This window comes from Galeopterus variegatus, unplaced genomic scaffold (genome assembly GCF_000696425.1).
Source record: "Galeopterus variegatus unplaced genomic scaffold, G_variegatus-3.0.2 Scaffold13593, whole genome shotgun sequence".
NCBI lineage: Eukaryota > Metazoa > Chordata > Mammalia > Dermoptera > Cynocephalidae > Galeopterus > Galeopterus variegatus.
In genome coordinates, this window is record NW_007739704.1 from 15,682 (window position 1) to 24,622 (window position 8,941).

Sequence of the window (8,941 nt, forward strand, 5' to 3'; positions counted from 1 at the left end):
CAATTAAACAATTATTCATGTCAGATTCTGAGGTAAGAAAAAGGCTGCTTCAAAGGGTCCACTTTTAAAGTGAAAAGGAGTTGAGTAAAAACAGAGAGCAATATGTAATTTCCTTCTGGAATATCCACTCCATATGGCCCAAAGCAAGAATTTCAAGCTCATCTGTGGGGAGAAAGAGACAGAAATATAAACGTTAGATTTTTTTACTCTGATTTCTTGCAGCCATCTTCTGAATAGCCGATGGAAACCATCCATTCCTCTAAACAAAAATGAACTAAGACACAGAAAGGATGTTTTCATCTCTGCATGTAGGAACTGTTCAGTCATGAACCAATGTCTTTTTCCAAGAAGAAGGTGCCAGCAACAAAAGTCATGAAAAGGAAATTGAACTTTAGTAGTCTCTTCACCATCCCATCCCACTTCCAGGTGCCAACACCAGAGACAACTGTAAGATACAGTGAAACGGAGGTACTGGTCCACGGCCGGGTGGTCAGCAACTAGGACTCTGGGTTCCCTGCCAGAAGAGACGTGAAGTCAATAGCAAACCCAGCCTGACTGCAAACCAGCACCACCCCCCACTCCGCCTGCCACCGCCACCCTTCCTCATTGCCCCAGTGCCTCCCTCAGCTTGTCACTTTTGCTTCCAGGGGGTAGAAAAACTTCCCAGACTTGCCCTGTTGAGATGACTGAGCCCACAATCCACTCATGCTGTGACCTCTACACAGCCTGGACCCTCGCAGAGCAGCCAAACACACACAGTCCTGCAAACAAAAAGAATTTCAAAATAACTCCAACCTTTTACTAATTTTCCTAAAAGCCCAAGGGGATCCCCACCCATAGTCCACAGCATACTTTAAGACAGCATCCTCTCTTGTGTATCTCCAGCCCTCCCCATAGTTTCTCACACCACGATTCCACCCCAAACTTGTCCACACACCCAGCCCCCAGCCTCTCTTCTCTCCCTCTCCCTGAATCGTACTCCTTCCAGTTTTTATTACTGTAGCTTGACCAAGTGTCTGAGCAGTGAGGTTACTTCTTTGTTGGAGAAGGGAATCATGAGCAATTGGGCTTGGCTGTGATGGAATGTTTTTGGCAGGCTGAAGGGGTGGAGGCTATAAACGCCATTCCAGAACAAGGGATTGCATGAGCCTTGAATTCCTTCAGCTCCCCACCTCCTCATTTCATCAACCTGGGAGTAGTGACAACTACAAAGCCTGAACTCCTGCCTAGACTTCTGGGGGAAGTGGTTGCATGGAGCAAAGCTTGCTTTGAATCATTTGGTGAATGCTAGAGAAGGTTCTCTTACCGTCTCCCTGTCCCCACCGCAGCCTCATCCCATGCTGTCATTGAAATCTGCTTTCGCCTGAGCAGAAAAGGGTGATGATGGACAGCTTCTGCCAGCGGTGAGTTTGTTCCAAGCCCACCCCACTGTCCCACTCCCTGAGAGTGGCACAGGACTGCAGTACTCGGGGAACTCTGCCCGCCTGCAATTGAGCTGGTCAGCAGTGCTCACTCCTGCAGTCCTTCTCATTACATCCTTGGGGAGGTGGACGGGGTGGAATTGAAGAGGAATAGACCCAAAGCTGGGTCTTTTAAATTTTTTTTCATTAAACTTTAGGGACAGACATCACTGTCTGAAAGTATGATTCAAATGAGCGTTTGCTCTGCCTGGTTAGCCTTGCTGTAGCTTGTGGCTCTCAGAATTAGTCACTCATGCTCTGCTGGGAAGGAGTTGGAACTCCAGAAACCAGGGGATTGCGGAACTGGATTATAGAACACTAAACCACAGGGGAGAGGGCAGGGAAGCAGCCAGCACCCTGCTTAAAGGTCACGAAGCATTATTTCTACTTTAATATCCAGAATCCAAGTGGAAACAAACTGAGAAGGTTAAGATCTAAGTGAAAAATTCACTGAGGACAACTCTGCCCTTAGGATTGTCTGAGACGTGCTCGCTGCAGGAGAACGCAAGCCACCTTAGCTCGCTCTCCATGACACAGCTGAACTAGGAGCAGGCATCAATAATGATAAACAGAAGAAACTGCTCAGTATTGGCAGAAAGTGCCAATAAAAGTTGGTGGAATTCCCTTCCTTGGGGATTCAGAGTAGGACAGATGCGTGAGTTAGGTGCAGACATACTGGGAACAACTGTGTTTCCCTGAGACCAAATTGTAACTTAGATCTTTGGGCCACCACAATCTGGGTGGGTCATTCTAGGGTGCAGGATGCAATGACAGGCTAATGAAAACCCATTGGCTCTGAGCCCCCAGCCAGAAGAACCGTGAGTGCCCTCAGCCTCCTTTCTCTTGACTAGGTCTCAAGGGGCTCATGTCCTGTCTTTGGTGATTTTACAGATTTCTTGGCTCTTCCCAGCCTGCCACTTAAGGGCCTTAATTTGCCACCACTTCTGCTGCCAATGGTCACTCCTGCAGCAGTGTCAACCTGATGGCTCTTTCAGCTGTTGACACTGGCCATCCTGCTCTGGATCCTCCACAGAGGGAAGGCACTCTCCTCTCCAGCATTTTAATAAATGAGAGGGCCTTGCATTCCCAGTATGTCATCAAACCTCCCCTGGTTGAAAGAACTGGGAGGACACCTTCCCCAGAACACCCGACACACCACTCAACCCCAGTCAACTCATGTTCCAGGACAGGTGCTATGAACACCAGCAAATATATAGCAAGTACTTTTGTGTACTAGAAACTGTGCTTAATGTTTGCATAGATGGTCTCATTTCACCTTTACTTCAACCTCATGAGGTAGGTACTATGTTGTCCCTACTCTACAAATGAGGACAAACACTTTCAGAGAGCCAGCTCCTTGAGTCTCTGACCCCAAGCTGAGATGGTGGGATGATTCGGTGGTTCTTCCATGTTTAAGAAGACTTTTCATTCTGTCCCATCAGGTGTCACTGGGTCATCAAGGCACTGGTTCTCTAGTGGATATCACTGGTGTGCCTGATGTGTAGGTGGACATTAAGCCTCACTACGTTACATGTGCTGATAGCTCTTGGTTTTCTTTTAGTTGTAACACAATTTTAAAATGTGAATGAAGGCTCAAGAAATAGGGAGATGCAATCTGAACAGTAACAGTAGCTGGGATATTGAGTATTAAAGGTTGCTAAGCTCTATTCTATTATGAGGGCTCAGTCCTCATAACAACCCTAGGAGGCAGGTACTATTATTATCCCCATTTTACAGGCACAGAGAGGTTAAGTAATTTGCACAAGATTGTGCAGCTCATAGAGAAGCCAGTCTTCAAATCTAGAAATAGTGTGGGCCTTTTCCTTGCACATGGCAGATGCAGCAAGGATTTCAATCTTCTTATATGTTTGTTTGTTAGAAAAAGAAAAAATACACCAAAAAGACAAGAATTAAAATAAGACCCGTAACAGAGCTGGCCAGTCAGTTCAGTTGGTTAGAACATGGTGTTTATAACACCAAGGTCAAGGATTCAAATTCCTATACTGGCCAGTTGCCAAAAAAAATGTAAAATAAGATCTATAAGAAGTAGCTAAAATGAAGGGTTCACATTCAGTGAGCACTGTGAGCCCCGGCTTTGGCTTGGTCCCTTCTCTGTTGAGTAGTGAACATGATACTACACGTAAAAGTGTAACAACATTTAAAGAGGCAAGGGCCTTAGGAAGAATACAAATACAGTCCTGTGGGAGCCGAGGTGACAGAGAGGCTCTGTGGAATCCGGTCCCCAAGAATCACAGGGATCTCCATGAATGGAGATGGGAAAGACAGACAGGAGCTTTCTAAGCGGAGAAAGAACTTCAAGGTGGAAAAATGTCCTGGGTCTAGAGATAGTGAGTTACTGAGATCGGATGAACCAAGCAGGAAGTAATGGACGATTCAAGGAAGAAAAAAATGCCTGGATTTATCAGAACTAGAAGCAGGTAAAATTTAGCAGCATTTCCAGCACATGCATGGCCTTTAAAATCACTGGTAGTGGCCCAGAGGGCAGAAGAGGTAGATGTCTGGATGTCCTGGTTTACACCTGCTGTCCTGACATCCCATCTGCTTAGTGCCCCCATCCACTCTCATGAGGGTCCCTTCAGGGACAATAAATTATATGGGCATCCTGTATCTGGCAAATTGAAAGGTAGGGCCCAACACTTAGGTGTGTTGAAGGTTCTTGAGAAGTCTTGTTTTAAAAAGTCCACATCCCAATGCCTTGCTAAGAGTCATAAAGAAGATGGTGCCTGTACTTGCAAACAACTACCACCACAGTTGGTTTTGGAAGCCCGAGTCAGTTGTTCTTCCCCCATCCTGTTTGGCCTGGGCCCAGTTTGACCAAAATAATCCAGCCAGTACCTGTCACAAAGATATGCAGGAAAAGCCAGCCCTTTGATGAATAAATAGTCTCCCATTTATCCGCAGTCAGTGTACAGCAAGGAAAAAGCTCAACACAGTTAAAACACACACTGACACAAACTGATGAAGCTAATTTTTATCCAAGACCCCTTTGAATTTCAAACAACAGAATTCAAAGAAGTTAATTAAAAACACATGGAGTTGTCAATGAGTTTAAAAATAAAACAAAATACTTAGAAACAATGAGACTTACAACTCTGTGGTAGACCAGTTAGCTAGTTTTTTGCTGCTGTGCTAGCTGATTCATATATGAGCTAAATTGTATTTAGGAAAGAAAAACTGCAAAGTGTTCACAGAATAGAGAAAGCAACAAGGAGGAAGCAGCTCTAACCCTCCTTTCAACTTGAGATGGAATCTGTCCACAGGGCTTCCTTGGGGGGCGGGGCAGTCTCTCAGAGAAGTTGATTTAGTTGATTGATGCTGTGCTGTTGCTGGGTTTTATTACTACATGAAGTTGAAAGGCCTCATGTTAATGCATCTTAAACTTCAAGACTTGGAAAGCATGCTCACATTTAAACTTGACTGTGCTGGACAGTGTGTTTTGTTTGGCTTGTGTGTTTCTGCCATTTCCTAATGCATGTGGTATGCTTTGAGCATTGCAGACAGTGAAACTTGCTTTTTCTCTGGCTCTCTTCTGATTCTTCTGTTGCTTGTTTGTTGAAAAATGAACAAATAATGATAAAAATTATTAATAAAGTCCCACCTCCAAAAGCCTTATATTTAAAAGAATATGGAATGAAAACAATGAAAATTAATCAACTTGAACTAATTTTCACTATGAATAGAGAACAAAGAATTTAGACCTTCCCTGATTTTGGATTCCACATTCCAAACATATCATAAGTAAAATATGGCCAGCTGCATGAATTGCAAGCTACATACCGTGTGAGTTACACACACAGGGATAGGTTGTTTTAAAAGTTTCTGCCAGCAAAGTCAGAAATTCTTATCACCACCTTTAACCCTGTCAAACAAAACCATTCCAGATTGTGAGGTCAGAGATATTTCATGGTACATTTTAATATGAAAGTTTAAAATTTGTACTCCAGAGTAGGGTGAAACCTGATTATATTCATTTACTCTCTATTAAGGGCATCACATCCAGCTATATTTTTCAGGAAAGAAAAAGCATGTCACTTCCCTTGTACATGTATCATCTAAATGAACACTTGGAAGTTGGTATTAGGTGTCAATGAAATGTCACATGACAGAAAATATATAAATACATAGTTGCACTCCTGTGGATGCATATCTTTTTATCCTCATAAATATTATGAATACATACATGAAACATCTCATAAAAGAAATCCAATATATTTTGAGACACTGGAAGTCTGAGAAGACTTCACTTTTGGGAAGAAAAAAAGACCTTCAAATATATTTGCTTTAGGCCTATGTGATTCCTGCACACTTAAATGTAAGTTGAAATGATGGCATGAAATGATCTAATAGAAATGCCTAAGGGAAGCAAGAAACTATTTACTTAGTCTGGTGGCTATTTTCATAGGCAAGAAATGCTAAAGATATTGAGTTTATTTCAAATACATACCACCCTTTATTCAGACCTGGGAATGGTGAAGAGAGAGCTCCTGGGTCCAAGTTTAAGTTTAAACCATCATAAACAAATACATGAATGACAAACGAACTCTGACTGTGTGCCAGGCACTATTAGATGCTGAAGAGATAAATGAGCAATACTGTAGTGGGTTGAATGGTGGCCCCCAAAAAGACATGTCCACATCCTGATCTCCAGAACCTGTGAATGTGACTTTATTTGGAGAAAGGTCTTTGCAGATGTAAGTTAAGGATCTTTAGATGAAATCATGCTGGTTCAGTTATGTGGGCCCTAAATCCAAAGACAAGTGTCTTTGTAAGAGATACACAGAGGAGAAACACACAGGGGGAAGGAGGAGAGGGCTGTGTGACGATGGAGACAGAGGTTAGAGTGATACAGCCATAGCCAAGGAACACCTGGAGCCACCAGAAGTCGGAAGAGGTCAGGAGGGATCCTTGCTAGAGTCTTCAGAGGGAACACAGCCCTACTAACACATTAACTTCAAACATCTGGCCTCCGGAACTGTGGGAGAATAAATTTTTGCTGTTGTAAGCCACCAAATTTGTGGTAATTTGTTAGTGCAGCTAGGAAACTCATACAAGTAGTATTCCAACATCTAGGTGCTTTCGGGACAATAGGCAGGACAGGGAAGAGTCAGATAAGACTTACTTCCTGACAAAGAAAACAATGGGCAGACAAATTTAATCGTATGTGTGACTTTTTAAAACTTCAAGTTGCGTCAGGACTCTCACACATACCTTTTCCTAAGCACACTGTTTGGGATCCTCCAACCCTGGGTGCTGGAGTCCTGGGCTGTCTGATCTGAAAGGTGGCCTTGCTTCTCTGCCTTTCCAAGCAGTGCTTTAGGAGAGGCTTTGAAGAGCAGACTTGAGCAGAAAGCCATGTCTCTTATGTGCCATTTGTCTACATCAGACGTGGAATGTGGGACTGGAAAAGAACTGGGCATGTTGGGATGGCCTCAGCTTGGGCCTGGGCCACGCCCGCTGCAGGCACTCACCATCACTGGGTGGGTCTGTTGGGCTGGACCGAGGGCCATGGCACCGGCTAAGGAAGTTCTTGAGAGAAAATTCCTCCAGGGGTAGGGTTCTTACCCAAAGGCCCATAACCTCCTGAGTTTGACTTTGAAATGTTAACTATATGTGCACATTTCTGAGGGAGGGTTTGGGACTTTTATCATCCTTTCAAAAGACTTCACGGCTCCTGAAAACTTAAGAAACTGTATCCTAAGAACCCAGAGCAAGATTCAGTGAGCTTGACCCATTTAGAAAAGCCTCAGTTGTCAAAGAGAAGCAGGATTCTAGATGCAAAGATGTGTCTTTTACTTGATGAGGCTCCAAGAGCCTGTTTCTGGGGGCAACACTGGGTCTGAGAGAAGGAGAGAGACACCATAAAAAAAAGAAACCTGATGGCTGGTAGATGGAGGCCCAGGCAGCCCTGCTTCGGGGCCCCCTCTCAGGGGCTTGCTCAGCAGAGAAAGTCATTCTTCATCCCTCCGCCCAGCCCCCTGCAAAGCTTTGGCACTGAGCTTGCAGTAGCCACCGACAGGGAACGCCTGCACCCTGCAGAATAGGACACATGCAAGATGCCCCAGAACTCCCAGAAACTGGGGCTAGGACTTCAGGGAGGCCGCATGTTCTGCACCAGCCTAGGGGGATGATGGAGTCAGCAGAATTCCAGTTTAAGCTTATTGCAAACTCATTCCTACCCACAGACACAGGAGCAATCAGGTGACACACTGTGATGAAAGATGACACAGGAATTGTACCCTCAAAGGATTATACAGATAAATTTATGTCAATCAATTCACAAAAAAATTGGTTTCACATTTTAATATTTAGTCCCATTTGAAAAATCCCCTAGATTCCTGCTCAGATTCATGTAGCCAAAATGGTAACAGTAACACCCATACCCTAATGTGCCCCAGATACTGTGCTTTTCCCTGAGCATTGCAGAACGAAGAATGGATCTATGTGAATGAAGAACATCAGGGTTACAGGAATATGCCCAACTCTGCCAACCACGACAGGACCACAGTTCCAGACTCCTGGTAGACCTCTGCTTGGTGCATGAAAAGGTGGGCAGGGATGCCACCCGCTAGGGCTGGGGCTGCAGGTATCTCTGTTCCAGACTGCTGAGGTTTACCCAGAGTCTTTTCACTGAAAAAAACCCCCCAAAACCCCAGATCTCTTCTTAAAACACTTGCAAAGAAAAAAGAAAGCAAATGCATGGTTTTTGTTGTGTTTTGTTGTTTTCTATGGTCTCTTCAGAGGCAGGTAAAGACTAGAATACATATTTATTTAGACGGGGTTTTTGCTAAAATAGAAAAGGAGCTTAGGGAGTTCCCATTTTGTGATTTGTTTAAAAAACAAAAAAGCTCAAGCCTCAGCCCTAGTTTCTATTGAAACAGAGGGAAAAAATCAGAAAGGAGGAACTTGCGGGGAAGTGGCGAGCCTGCCGCCTCCCTCGGGCCCACTCTACCCGTCACCATGGAGACTCCCAACGTTCCGGGAATGACTCACGCGATTCGCGGGCGAAGCCTTTGAAATGGAAGCAGCGCCGAGCACAAAGGCAAACTGAGTCTGCAGCCCTTGAAGCCACGCCGCTTCCCGTCCTCCAGGCCCTCATGGTGTAGGGACAATTTGCTCCCGAGAGCAGAGGTCAAAAAACGCTTTTGCCTTGGATAGGGCCCGTCCACCACGACAGGAGCATTACCGATGTAGGAGCCGGGGAGGGAGGACTCGAAAGGGGTGCGGGGCCTCGGATGCGACGGAGGCGGCCTTCGGAAGCCCCGGGCTGCAGAAAGGCTGCTCTCCGGCGGCTGAACCTTCCTCCCCGGCTGCCCTTCTGCAGCATAAAACTCGCTCCTGTAGGTCCCTGCTGAACTCACGAGTGCAGCTGAGCGTGAACTCGGCTCTGGTTTTACCTCCACTGCAGCAAAGATCTAAGGTCCGAGAGCCCCAGGAACAGCCTCAAAGTAAGGAGTCATTCT

At 45.1% G+C, this 8,941-nt stretch overlaps 1 long non-coding RNA gene across 1 annotated transcript; it reads right to left on the bottom strand.

The window, feature by feature from the left end:
* Positions 1-13: 13 nt before the first annotated feature.
* Positions 14-8,682, bottom strand: LOC103581646. Its single transcript, XR_549683.1, has 3 exons — positions 8,472-8,682; positions 674-761; positions 14-162 (listed from the first exon to the last, which is right to left on the bottom strand). It is a non-coding gene; the product is annotated as an uncharacterized LOC103581646 (long non-coding RNA).
* Positions 8,683-8,941: the final 259 nt, after the last annotated feature.